We start from the raw sequence: 13,846 nt of genomic DNA, 5'->3' as shown, positions 1-13,846 counted from the left end.
TTCTCATAATATTTTACTAAAAACACACGTCCTGATTTCTTTAAACAGTCATGAATTGTCCTTTATATTATCATTCTGTAGATTGGTGAGCATAAATACCAGTGATAAGTTCTAAAAAAAACACTTACTTTCTTATGGAGAATATCACATAATGGCATCAAACATATTCATTAATAGTCTGAAATTTCTTTAGTTTCTTTGTAAGAGGAAGCTGGTGCTCAAAATTAATGTTTCAAAATCTTATTTTATTTGGAAATTACCTAGCTATTCAATAAACTTTCATCAATTTAACACAGTCCTAGAAATTCAAGTTACCCCAATCTGTAGAGACTATTTTAGGCAGACATTCTAAAAGCATAATTATTTTTAATAGAGTTTATCTTAAAATTCCTATCTCATTCACATTTTATTTCTTTAAAATTGTCTTCTCTCAAATTACTTTTCTTGTTGACAAATGTAGCTTACATTAAACCTAGGCACAATAAAGTATTCCACAATGCTGATGACTCAAAACATGTCTTAAGTAGGTTACCAAATAAACATTAATACTAGATATTTAATATAAAATATTTCCCAGTTTATGTGAATTTTAAATTCATTTAGATTACTTTCTCATGTAATTGTTTGATTTTTAAGTAGGTACATTTCTTTAAGCCAACGGAATAAAGCTCATTTGCAAATTAACCTCACACTTCTAAAAACAAAGACTCACACTAAGATATATATGCATCCAGATGGACAGATCTTATAGTTTCTGCCTGGGATTTAAAATGTCTACGTCCACTCCTGCCTCCCTTTTATTCCCTCTAGGATTAAAGTTTTATCCATTAGCCCCAAACTGAAGGCTCGCACAAGGTGGGCTATATATCTTAAGGACATGGCAGGGGTATACTTCAAGCTTCTTCCTAGGCAGGCCTTCTTAATAAGCTAACTGTTTTTTAATTGCATATGCAAAAAGAAATATTTCTTCAGTTTCAAAGGGGAAAAAAAAATTTCATTTTAATCCATTTTCTCCAGAGTCTAAAGACTATCATGGCCGTCTTGTATCAAGAAAGACAACTTTCCTTTCTGTAATCATAGTTTCATAGCTAAATTATTGACCAAATAGTGCTCAAATTGACTTTGGTAACAGGAACAGATCAGCTGATATACCTTGGATTATCCTTTTGCGGAGGTGGGGTCTTTGTTTGATCAGAAGAATATGAAGGGGTAAAGAAATTTGTCATACTGGAGGAAGGAGTCAGGAAAGCTAGGCTCCCCCTCCTCCTTGAGAGAAAGGGAAGTTAGACAGGGATCAGTTCAGTTCAGTCACTCAGTCGTGTCCGACTCTTTGTGACCCCATGAATTGCAGCACGCCAGGCCTCCCTGTCCATCACCATCCCCTGGAGTTAACTCAGACTCATGTTCATCATGTCAGTGATGCCATCCAGCCATCTCATCTTCTGTCGTCCCCTTCTCGTCCTGTCCCCAATCCCTCCCAGTATCAAAGTCTTTTCCACTGAGTCAACTCTTCGCATGAGGTGGCCAAAGTACTGGAGTTTCAGTGTCAGCATCATTCCTTCCAAAGAAATCCCAGAGTTGATCTCCTTCAGAATGGACTGGTTGGATCTCCTTGCAGTCCAAGGGACTCTCAAGAGTCTTCTCCAACACCACAGTTCAAAAGCATCAATTCTTCGGCACTCAACCTTCTTCATAGTCCAACTCTCACATCCATACATGACTACTGGAAAAACTATAGCCTTGACTAGACAGACCTTGGCAAAGTAATGATTTTGCTTTTGAATATACTATCTAGGTTGGTCATAACTTTTCTTTCAAGGAGTAAGCGTCTTCTAATTTCATGGCTGCAATCACCATCTGCAGTGATTTTGGAGCCCAAAAAATTAAAGTCTGACACTGTTTCCACTGTTTCCCCATCTATTTTCCATGAAGTGATGGGAAGGATACCATGATCTTCGTTTTCTGAATGTTGAGCTTTCAGCCAACTTTTTCACTCTCCTCTTTCACTTTCATCAAGAGGCTTTTTAGTTCCTCTTCACGTTCTGCCATAAAAGTGGTGTCATCTGCATATCTGAGGTTATTGATATGTCTCCTGGCAATCTTTATTCCAGCTTGTGTTTCTTCCAGTCCAGCATTTCTCGTGATGGACACTGCATATAAGTTAAATAAGCAGGCCTTGACAATATACAGCCTTGACGTACTCCTTTTCCTATTTGGAACCAGACTGTTGTTCCATGTCCAGTTCTAACTGTTGCTTCCTGAACTGCATACAGATTTCTCAAGAAGCAGGTCAGGTGGTCTGGTATTCCCATCTCTTTCAGAATTTTCCAAAGTATATTGTGATACACACAGTCAAAGGCTTTGGCATAGTCAATAAAGCAGAAATAGATGTGTGTGTGTGTGTGTGTGTGTGTGTGTGTGTGTTTTTTCTGGAACTCTCTTGCTTTTTTCACGATCCAGCAGATGTTGGCAATTTGATCTCTGGTTCCTCTGCCTTTTCTAAAACCAGCTTGAACATCAGGGAGTTCACGGTTCACATATTGCTGAAGTCTGGCATGGAGAATATTGGGCATTACTTTACTAGCATGTGAGATGAGTGCAAATGTGTGGTAGTTTGAGCATTCTTTGCCATTGTCTTTCTTTGGGATTGGAATGAAAACTGGCCTTTCCAGTCCTGTGGCCATGGCTGAGTTTTCCAAATTTGCTGGCATATTGAGTTCAGCACTTTCACAGCATCATCTTTCAGGATTTGAAATAGCTCAACTGGAATTCCATCACCTCCACTAGCTTTGTACATAGTGATGCTTTCTAAGGCCCACTTGACTTCAAATTCCAGGATGTCTGGCTCTAGATGAGTGATCACACCATCATGATTATCTGGTTAATGAAAATCTTTTTTGTACAGTTCTTCTGTGTGTTCTTGCAACCTCTTCTTAGTTTCTTCTGTTTCTGTTAGGTCCACACCATTTCTGTCCTTTTTTGAGCCCATCTTTGCATGAAATGTTCCCTTGATATCTCTAATTTTCTTGAAGAGATCTCTAGTCTTTCCCATTCTGTTGTTTTCCTCTATTTCTTTGCATGGATTGTTGAAGAAAGCTTTCTTATCTCTTCTTGCTATTCTTTGGAACTCTGCATTCAGATGCTTATATCTTTCCTTTTTCTTTTGCTTTTCAACTCTCTTCTTTTCACAGCTATTTGTAACGCCTCCTCAGACAGCCGTTTTGCTCTTTTGCTTTTATTTTCCTTGGGAATGGTCTTGATCGCTGTCTCCTGTACAATGCCATGAAACTCATTCCATAGTTCATCAGGCACTCTATCTATCAGATTTAGGACCTTAAATCTATTTCTCACTTCCACTATACAATCATAAGGGATTTGATTCAGGTCATACCTGAATGGTCTAGTGGTTTTCCCTACTTTCTTCAATTTAAGTCTGAATTTGGTAATAAGGTGTTCATGATTTGAGCCACAGTCAGCTCCCAGTCTTGTTTTTGTTGACTGTATAGAGCTTCTCCATTTTTGGCTGCAAAGAAGATAATCAATCTGATTTCAGTGTTGACCATCTGGTGATGTCCATGTGTAGAATCTTCTCTTGTGTTGTGGGAAGAGGGTGTTTGCTATGACCAGTGCATTTTCTTCGCAAAACTCTATTCGTCTTTGCCCTGCTTCATTCTACATTCCAAGGCCAAATTTGCCTGTTACTCCAGGTGTTTTTTGACTTCCTACTTTTGCATTCCAGTCCCCTATAATGAAAAGGACAACTTTTTTGGGCTTTAGTTCTAAAAAGTCTTGTAAGTCTTCATAGAACCGTTCAACTTCAGCTTCTTCAGCATTTCTTGTTGGGGCATAGACTTGGATTACTGTGATATTGAATGGTTTGCCTTGGAGACGAACAGAGATCATTCTGTCGTTTTTGAGACTGCTTGATGGAAATAGAGATGGAAATGAGGATGTTGCCACGTGTAAGACAGCAATTGGACAAAGAAAGGAGAGAGAAAGGGGAGTGGCAGATTCACTTTCATCTCAGGTTCAAAGAATTTGCTAACAAAATTAGCCACTTTTTATATATAAATAAATAACACCAATATTTATAAGATAATTATCTAGCATACTTTCAACATACTAAAATTAAAAGAAAAGAGAAATAGAAATAGTAGAAGACAACATCACCAAATTGGACTTTGACCGACCTACACACTTAAACAGCACTGGGAAATCCCATGACAGCACAATACATCTGGAGTACCAATAGGAAAAAGGTTCCAGGCAGTATGTCTGTTCCATGGGTGAGATTTCAAAAACTGAAATTCAGGGTTCTTGCTTATAATCCCAGGACACAAAGGGATATATTATCAATCTGTGAGCAAACTGCAGCTCTGGTTTCATGTTAATGCTGCCTGTTTTGTCATGTAAAATTGGGAATGTTGTTAAGCCTGGAGCTTGGTTGACCAGATTCCCTCTAGGGGCTCAACAATATCGACTTGTATGGTTATCTATGATGCTGCAAGGCTTGCACTCAAAGCAGGCACTCAGGACAGTCACTCACAGTCAGGGCAGGGTCCAGACAAGTTAAAAGAAATGTCAGAGGCCTACTCTGCTTTGTCTCTGAAGCCTAAACAAGACTATCTATTTAAATTTCCTAACACAAGGACTTAGAAGTAATAAAGGATAGACAATAAGGAATGAACAACACAATAACTGAAATAAGAAATATCTTAGAGGCAAACTATGGCAGAATAACTGATGAAAAGAATGAATATGTGAACTGGAACATAAAATGGTAGAAATAAGTGGAATGGAGCAGAATAGAAAAAAAATAAAAAAATAGAAAAGAAATGAAGACAGTTTGAGAGACCTCTGGGATAACATTAAATGCAAAAAAATTCAAACTGCAAGGTTCCCAGAAGAAGAACAGTAAAAGAAAGTATGTGAGAAAATAGTTGAGGATATTATAGCTTCAAACATCCCAGACATGGAAATGTAAATAGTTACCACAAATCCAGGAAGCCCAGAGAGTCCCAAACGGAATAAAAGCCAAAGGGAAACATGTCAAGAGCCATATGAACCAAACTAACAAAAGTTAAACACAAATATTAAAAGGAACAAGAGAAAAGCACAAAATAACTTACAGGATGTTAGGTAGGTAGAATAGGGAAAAGGAGTTAAAAATGGTGGTGGCTAAAAGACAAGGAAAGAAAAAGCCCGTGATAATAGAACAAAAGAAGGTCCGAGGACCAGAGTGAAGACTTCAGGTAGAAAAAACAGCACTCCTGGCTAAGCCCAATTTGCATACGGCAGGCCCAGGTGGAGGAAAAATCATATAAAAGGAGGAGCCAAAGCGCTTTCTCTTTCTCTTCCTCTCCCACGTGCTTGCACTCTTTCTCTCTCCCTCTCTCTCTCTCCCTCCCCCGCATGCTCCTCCACTCTCTTCCCTTCAAGTCTTTGGGTTGGCATGCCCTCATACTTTGAGGATGGATTCTCCTGCTATCTTCTAAATAAAATATATCTGTAACACTGATTTGCCTAAGAGCTATAACACAGTTTGTCCAAGACCTGAGAGCTGTGATGTGCTGAGGGCTTTAATGTCCATCACTCCAAATCTTTGTTGTGATGAGACAAAGAACGGAGGAACATACACTCGCATGACACAAGAGAATTTGCACAAGGTTAAAATCTGATCTTTCAGCAGAAACTCAGCATACCAGAAGGGAGTGGCAGGATATGCTTAAAATGAAGAAAGGGAAAAATCTACAACTAAGATTACTGTACCTAGCAAGGATCATATTCACATTCAACAGAGATAGCAAAAGCTATAAAAGCAAGGAAAAGCTAAGAGAATTCAGAACAGCCAAAAAGCTTCACAACGAATTCTAGAGGAAATTCTCCAGACAGGAAACACAGAGAAAGAAAAGACCTACAAAAATAAACCTAAAACAATAAAGTAAATGGTAATAGCATCAAACATCAATAATTACCTTGAATGCAAATGGATTAAATGTTCCAATCAAAAGACACACTTGCTAAGTGGATACCAAAAAAAAAAAGAACTTGTATATACACTGTCTACAAAAGACACACTTCAGTCAGACCTAGTAACATATACAAACTGAAAGTGAGAGGCTGTAAAAAGATATTACATGCAAATGGAAATTTAAAAAAAAATGGAATTGCATTATTAGTATTAGATTATATAGACTTTAAAATAAAAACTGCTACAAGAGACAAGGAAGGACACTATATAATGATTAAGGGATTAATTCAAGAAGCTATAACAATTATAAGTATATATGCACCCACATAGCAGTACCATAATACATAAGGCAAAGGCTAACAAATCTAAAGGGGAAATAGACAGTAAAACAATATTAGTGGATGTCTTTCATACCTCACTCACACCAATGGACAGATTATTGACACAGAAAATTAATAAGGAAACATAAGCTTTAAATAATTGGTATCTATAGGACATTTCATCTAAAAACAGTAGAATGCACTATTTTCTCAAATGCACATGAAGTTTCTCCAGTACACATCACATCTTGGGTCACAAATCAGTCTTTGGGTAATTTAAGAGAATTTAAATTGTATCAAGCATTTTTTTTTTTTTTCCTGAGCACAACACTGTAAGATTACATACAAATCACATTAAAAAAAAAAAAAAAAAACCTGTGAAAAGCACAAACACTTGGAGGCTAAACAACATACTTCTGAATAACCAACTTGTAAGGGAGGAAATAAAAGAAATTAAAAAAAAAAAAAAAAACAAAACAAAACAAAACAAAAAACCTAGAAACAAATGACAATGAAACATGATAACCACAAGTCTTTGCAATACAATAAGAGTGCCAATGGGAAATTTATAGCAATTCAAGTGTATATCAAGAAAGGAGGAAAATATTAAATAAGCAAACTAATCTTACACCTAAAGGAACTAAGGAGCCTCTTGATGCAGGTGAAATAAGAGAGTTAAAAGCCTGGCTTAAAGCTCCACATTCAAAAACTAAGGTCATGGCATCCAATCCCATCATTTCATGGCAAATACAAGGGGAATCAATGAAAACAGTGACAGAGTTTATTTTCTTGGACTCCAAAATCACTGCAGATGATGATCACAGCCATGAAATTAAAAGATGCTTGTTAACCGGAAGAAAAGCTATGAGAAACCTAGACACTGTATTAAAAAGCAGAGAAAACAAAGGGCCATCTAGTAACCTACGGTTTTTACAGTAGTCACGTATGAATGTGATAGTTTTAGCATTAAGGCTGAGCACTCGAGAATTGATGTTTTTGAAATGTTATGCTTGAGAAGACTCTTGAGAGTCCCTAGGACTGTAAGGAGATCAAACCAGTGAATCCTAAAGGAAATCAGTCCTAAATATTCATTGGAAGGACTAATGCTGAAGCCGAATCTCTAATATTTTGGCCACCTGATGCAAAGATTCGACTCATTGGAAAAGACCCTGATGCTGGAAATATTGAAGGCATGAGGAGAAGAGGACGACAGAGGACAAGATGGTTGGATGGCATCACTGACTCAATGGACATGAGGTTGAGCAAGCTCCAGGAGTTGGTGATGGATAGGAAAGCCTGGCATGCTGCAGTCCATGGGGTTGCAAAGATTCAGACACAACTTACACCTGAAACAACTAGAAACAAAGAACAAAAATCCTTAAAGTTGATGGCAGCAGAGAAGTCATAAAGATCAAAGGAGAAATAAGTGAAAGAAACCACAAAAATATTAATAAAACTAAAAGCTGGTTCTTTGAGAAGATAAACAAGTCATAAATCAGCAGCCAGCCACACCAAGGAAAAAAGTAAGAAACCTTGAATCAATAAAATTAGAAATTAAAATGGAAAAATTGCAACAGACAGCACAGAAATACAAAGAGACTACTATGGACAACTATATGCCAATAAAATGGACAACTTAGAAGAAATGAAAAAAGCTCTTATAAAAGTATAGCTTTCCAAGAAACAACCAGGAAGTTCTAGAAAATATGAACAGACCAATCACAAGCAATGAAATCAATACTGTGATTAAGAATTTACAATAAGCAAAAGTTCAGGGCCAGATAGCTTCACAGGCAAATTCTAGTAAACAATTAGAGAAAAGCTAATATATATATTCCTCAAACTCTTTCAAAAAAATCACAGAGGGAGGGAAATTGCCAGGCTCATTCTACGAGGCCACCATCACCTGACACCACAACCTGACAATGATGTCATGCAAAAAAAGAAAATTGTAGGCCAATATCAGTGATGAACATGGATTCAAAAATCCTCAGCATATTCTAGGAAACAGATCCCAATAATACATTAAAAGGATCATACATCATGATTGAGTTGGGTTTATCCCAGGGATGCAAGGATTCCTCAGTGTATGCAAACTAACCAATGTTATACACCATATTAACAAACTGAAAAAGAAAAAACATATCTCAATAGATGCAGAGAGAGATTTCAACAAAATTCAACACACATTTATGACAGACACTCTCCAGAAAATGCACATAGAAGGAACTCACTTCAACATAATTATGACCATATACAATGGACCCACAGCAAAAAATTCTCAATGGTGAAAAACTGAAAATATTTCTCTGTAAAAATAGGAGCAAAACAAAGGTGCCGACTCTCACGACTATTGTTCAGTATATAATTTTGGAAGTCTTAGCCACAGCCACCAGAGAAGGAAAAGAAATAAACGGAATCTAGATTGGAAAAGAAGTAAGTCTCACTGTCTGCAGATGACATGATAATATACATAGAAAATCTTAAAGACGCCACCAGAAAATTACTAGAGCTAATCAATGAAATTAGGGCTTTCTGGGAGCTCAGTTGGTAAAGAGTCTGCCTGTAACATAGGAGGCCCCAGTTTGATTCCTGGGTCAGGAAGATCCCATGAAGAATGGATAGGCTACCCAGTCCAGCATTCATGGGCTTTCCTTGTGGCTCAGATGACAAAGAATCTACCTGCAATGTGAGAGACTTGGGTTTGATCCCTGGGTTGGGAAGATCCCTTGGAGGAGGGCATGGCAACCTACTCTGGTATTCTTACCTGGAGAATCCCCATGAACAGAGGAGCCTGGTGGGCTACAGTGCTTAGGTCACAAAAAATCAGACATGATTGAGTGACTAAGCACATTAATCAATGAATTTAGCAAAGTGGCAGGATAAAAAAAAAAAAATAAAACACAGCAATCTCTTACATACCTATACACTAACATCAAAAAATCAGAAAGAGAAATTAAGGAAACAATTTCATCATTGCAACAAAAATAATAAAATTCCTAGGAATAAACCTACTTAAGGAGGTAAAAGATCTGTACTCAGGAAACTACAAGACACTGATGAGAAAAATCAAAGATGACATAAACAGATGGATAGATTTTCCATGTTACTAGATTAGAAAAATCAATTTTGTGAAAATGACTATACTGCCCAAAGAAATCTAGAGATTCAATGCAATCTCTTTCAAATTACCAATGGCATTTTTCATAGAACTAGAAAAAATAATTACAATTTGTATAAAAAAAAAAAAAAAAGACTGAATAGTCAAAAGAGTCTTAAGAAAGAAAAACAGAGGTGGAGGAATCAATCTTCCTGACTTCGGACTATATTACAAAACTACAGTAATCAAAGCAGTATTGTTCTTGCATCAAAACAGCAATATAGACCAATGATACAAGATAGAAAGTCCAGACATAAACTCATGTACCTATGAGCATCTTATCTTTGACAAATGAAGGAAGAATATACAGTGGATAAAAGACAACCTCTTCAATAAATTATGATGAGAAAACTGGACAGTTACATGTAAAAGAACAAAATTAAAATACTTTCTAACACCATATACAAAACATAAACTCAAAATAGATTAAAGATGTAAATGTAAGGCCAGAAACTATAAACCTCTTAGAAGAAATCATAGGCAGAACACTCTTTGACATAAATCACAAAAAGATCCTGTTTGATCCACCTCCTAGGGTAACAGAATTAAAAATTAAATAAATTTATAAATGGGATCTAATTAAATCTAAAAGATTTCACCCAGGAAAGAAAACTATAAACAAAATGAAAACACAACCCTCAGAATGTGTAAATAAGTGCAAACAAACCAACTGACAATGGATTAATCTCCAAAATATAAAGTGGCTCAGGCAACTCAATATTAGAAAAACAACCCAATCAAAAAATGAGCAGAAGACCGAAACAGACATTTCTCCAAAGACGATATACAGATGGCTGATAAACACATGAAAAGGTGCTCAACAGTGCTTATTATTAAAGATATACAAATCAAGAGAACAATGAGATACCACCTCACAGCAGCCAGAAGAGCCATCATCAAAAAAATCTGTAAACAATAAGTGCTGGAAGGATGTGGACAAAAGAGAACCATCCTGAACTGTTGCTGGTAATATAAATTGATACAGCCATTATGGAGAACAGTAAAGAGATTCCTCAGAAAACTAGGAATAAATCTGCCATAGAATCCCACAGTCTCACTACTGGGTGTATATCCTGAGAAAATCATCAAAAAGAAACATGTGGAGGCAGAGGAGTGCAGGAGAAGGTCCTGGTGGTGGGAAGATGCTGCACTTTGGTATAAATTGCAATCAATTAGGGATCGTTTTTCAGACTCAAGTTAGAAATGAGAGTTCAGATAAGTGAGGTAGCCATTGCTGCTTTGAACACCTCAAAAGGGAGAATAGATTTATCAGGAATGAAAGAGAAGAGCTTGGTAGGAGTCAAAGAAAACAATTTTGAAAAGTCCAGTGCTAGAGAAGACTCTTGAGAGTCCCTTGGACTGCAAGGAGATCCAACCAGTCCATTCTGAAGGAGATCAACCCTGGGATTTCTTTGGAAGGAATGATGCTAAAGCTGAAACTCCAGTACTTTGGCCACCTCATGTGAAGAGTTGACTCATTGGAAAAGACTTTGATGCTGGGAGGGATTGGGGGCAGGAGAATAAGGGGACAGCCAAGGATGAGATAGCTGGATGGCATCACTGACTCGATGAACGCGAGTCTGGGTGAAATCCGGGAGTTGGTGATGGACAGGGAGGCCTGGCGTGCTGTGATTCATGGGGTTGCAAAGAGTCGGACACGACTGAGCGAATGAACTGAACTGAACTGAACTGAGAGTAGCTTCTCCCATCAAATGTAAAGAACCCTTTGATGAGATGTCCAAAAATCGCTCTAAAGATAGAGTGTCCACCAAGGAGTAGAGCGAGAAAGACTATGGCAGGGGTAAGACTCGGGAGAGGCACAGTGGTTCCAGTGGGAGCAGTAGCATCAGGTATCAGTCCAACTCTACCTTCAGTTCAGTCTCCAGCCCAGCACTGGCTCCAGTTGGTCTTCAGCTTGGAGTCACTTAGGGAGTTCCAGCACATTCTGCAGCTCCAGCTTCAGCAGCTCCTCTGGCTCTCCATGTATGTTGCTGCACAGACATGAGAACAGATGGCATTGCAGCTGCAAGTCCAAATCACTCAAAAGAGATGAAAAGGAAAGGAAAAAGCAGAGTCTTTCCCAAAACCCACCAAAGTACACATTAGGAGGCTCACCAGGAATGTGACCAGGATCACATCATGGAGATATTCTGCACCTATAGGAAAACTAAAATGATTGACATTCCTATGGAAAGGATGCACCCTCATCTCTCTAAAGGTTACACACATGTGGAATTTGATAATTCAGATGAGGCTGAGAAGGCTCTGAAGCACATGGACAGAGCACAAATGGATGGCCAGGGGATCACCACCACCACTGTGCTGGCCCTCTGGCCTTGGCCACCCCCAGGCGATTCAGCTCTCCCGAGAGCACACCGCCTCCCATGCACTGAAGGTCACTCCCACGGATTTGGAGAAGGTCTCATTTCCCTTGCTGCAGGTCCTCCGTGTGACAGCACTCCTGCTTCCTTTGCCGCCACCACCAACCGAGCTTTTCAGCTCCCAATCCTCTGGATAAGCAGGGCCACTGAAGATCAGCCCTTGTGGATTAGATCCCATCCAGCTCACTCTTGTCACTTTTCTAGCTAAAAGGAGATAATAGGAAAGAAATCTATCCCTTGGGGGTAGGCTTTGGAGGTGGAGGCAGTGATTGAGACTGTCTCTCCAGGTAGCAGAGTCCCCACAGTAGGAGTGATGTGGGTTTGGGGTCGTGCTTGCAAGGATGCCCTCCAATTTTCTAGCTAAAGAGCTTCCACATTTTTAGATCCTGAGAGTCAGCCTAGCAGAAAAGCAAGCAGGGTTGAGCAGGGGACCCCAGGTGTTGGTATAGCCCCTGCCTGGAAGCACATTTTCCCATTCTACACATGACTAGTGGCCCATATGGTATGGAGTCCCACAGGAAAGGCTTGCTTTTATGCAACTGCAAGGACTGTTAGTCTGGCCCTGTTCCCCTGTCTGAGTCTTTTTCTGACCGCTAAGGTCAAACACAAACACCCCACCATTTTCTGCCCCAGACGGTTCTTTTCAGATGTACATATGTGTGTGCACTGGCACACATTCACACATCTCCACATCTCTCTGAAATTGGTGAGTTGAAAGTAAGTTCTGCCTGGTAATTACTGAACAACACCCCCACCCCCACCCCCCCAGTCTTCCATTCTGCCCCCATTCTGTTGTGTTGATATTCACGGTGGTCTTCCAGGTTACCCTGGCCACATGTACTTTGCCTTTTTGGCTTTTACTACGCATTCAGTACTATAAATTTCCTGTTTTGAGTTCTGTAACTTTGTAGCATTTTAAATGAGGTTGGGTTTGTACTTTGTTGTGTAGAGTAAAATAATTGTGTTGAATAAACCTAGGACTGGGGGAAAAAATGACTTATGTATCCCAATGTTCATTGCAGCACAATTTACAATAGATAGGACATGGAAGCCACCTAGATGTCTATCCACAGACGAATGGATAAATAAGTTGTGGTACGTGTATTCACTGTAACATTATTTAGACATAAAAATGAATGAATTTGAACCAGTTTTCATGAGGTAGATGAACCTAGAGTCTGTTATACAGAGTAATTCCAGAAAGAGAAAAGTAAATATATTAAAGCATATATATGGAATCTATGGGAAAAAAAAAAAAAAAGAAACCATACTGATGAATCTATTTACTCGGAAGGAGTGGAGACACAGACCTAGAGAAAGGAGACACAGACCAAAAGGATTTGTGGACACAGCAGGGAAAGGAGAGGACTGTCATAGTGTTATTCAAATCAGAAAAAGGGTACTTACATATGCTAAAATATGTCACATCATCTCAAATTTCACTATAATGAAGGTCATCTACTTTGACATGTCTCCTTTCCCTTATTTTTATGTCCTTTGTAGGTACAAAGAGCATTTCCTTAGGATCATTATCTTGCTGACCTCAATCAACAGGATGTAGGTCCTATTTTTTCACTTAATGGTCTGAGGCAAATTGTATGCGTTCACTTATGGTTTTATTGTAAAGCATGACTGAGTGACTGAACTGAACTGAACTGAAGTCTGTTTCTTTTCACAATATTCTGATAGCTTCCCCAAGTGATCATTAAATTATACTGGTCTTCTCAAATTCCTTACATTTCCCTTTCTATCTACAATCCCCTAGTGAGATTTCTAAAACTATTTGTGTAACTATCCTAATCTACCCTATCTGAGAAGAGAATAACTATCAGATACGAACAGAACTGTCCCTAGGACCCCAATCAGGTTTTCTGTTGTACCCCTCAGTGAAAGGTAGACAGAAATGGGAAAGAATTTGGTGATATACAGGAACACATCTGCAGGTTGCCTGAGGATCATCAGAGTAGGGGAGACAGCAGTGATGGTAAAGATGGTCTGAGACCAGCAAAATATC

The 13,846-nt window shown here is 38.6% G+C and overlaps 1 pseudogene; it reads left to right on the top strand.

Moving 5' to 3' along the window:
• The first annotated feature begins 10,654 nt into the window (after positions 1-10,654).
• Positions 10,655-11,904, top strand: LOC138083548 (RNA-binding protein with serine-rich domain 1-like; annotated as a pseudogene).
• Positions 11,905-13,846: the final 1,942 nt, after the last annotated feature.

This window comes from Capricornis sumatraensis, chromosome 8, assembly GCF_032405125.1.
Source record: "Capricornis sumatraensis isolate serow.1 chromosome 8, serow.2, whole genome shotgun sequence".
Classification (NCBI taxonomy): Eukaryota; Metazoa; Chordata; class Mammalia; order Artiodactyla; family Bovidae; genus Capricornis; species Capricornis sumatraensis.
Note: the sequence above shows the minus strand (reverse complement) of the source record. Positions and strands in the feature narration are given on the sequence as shown.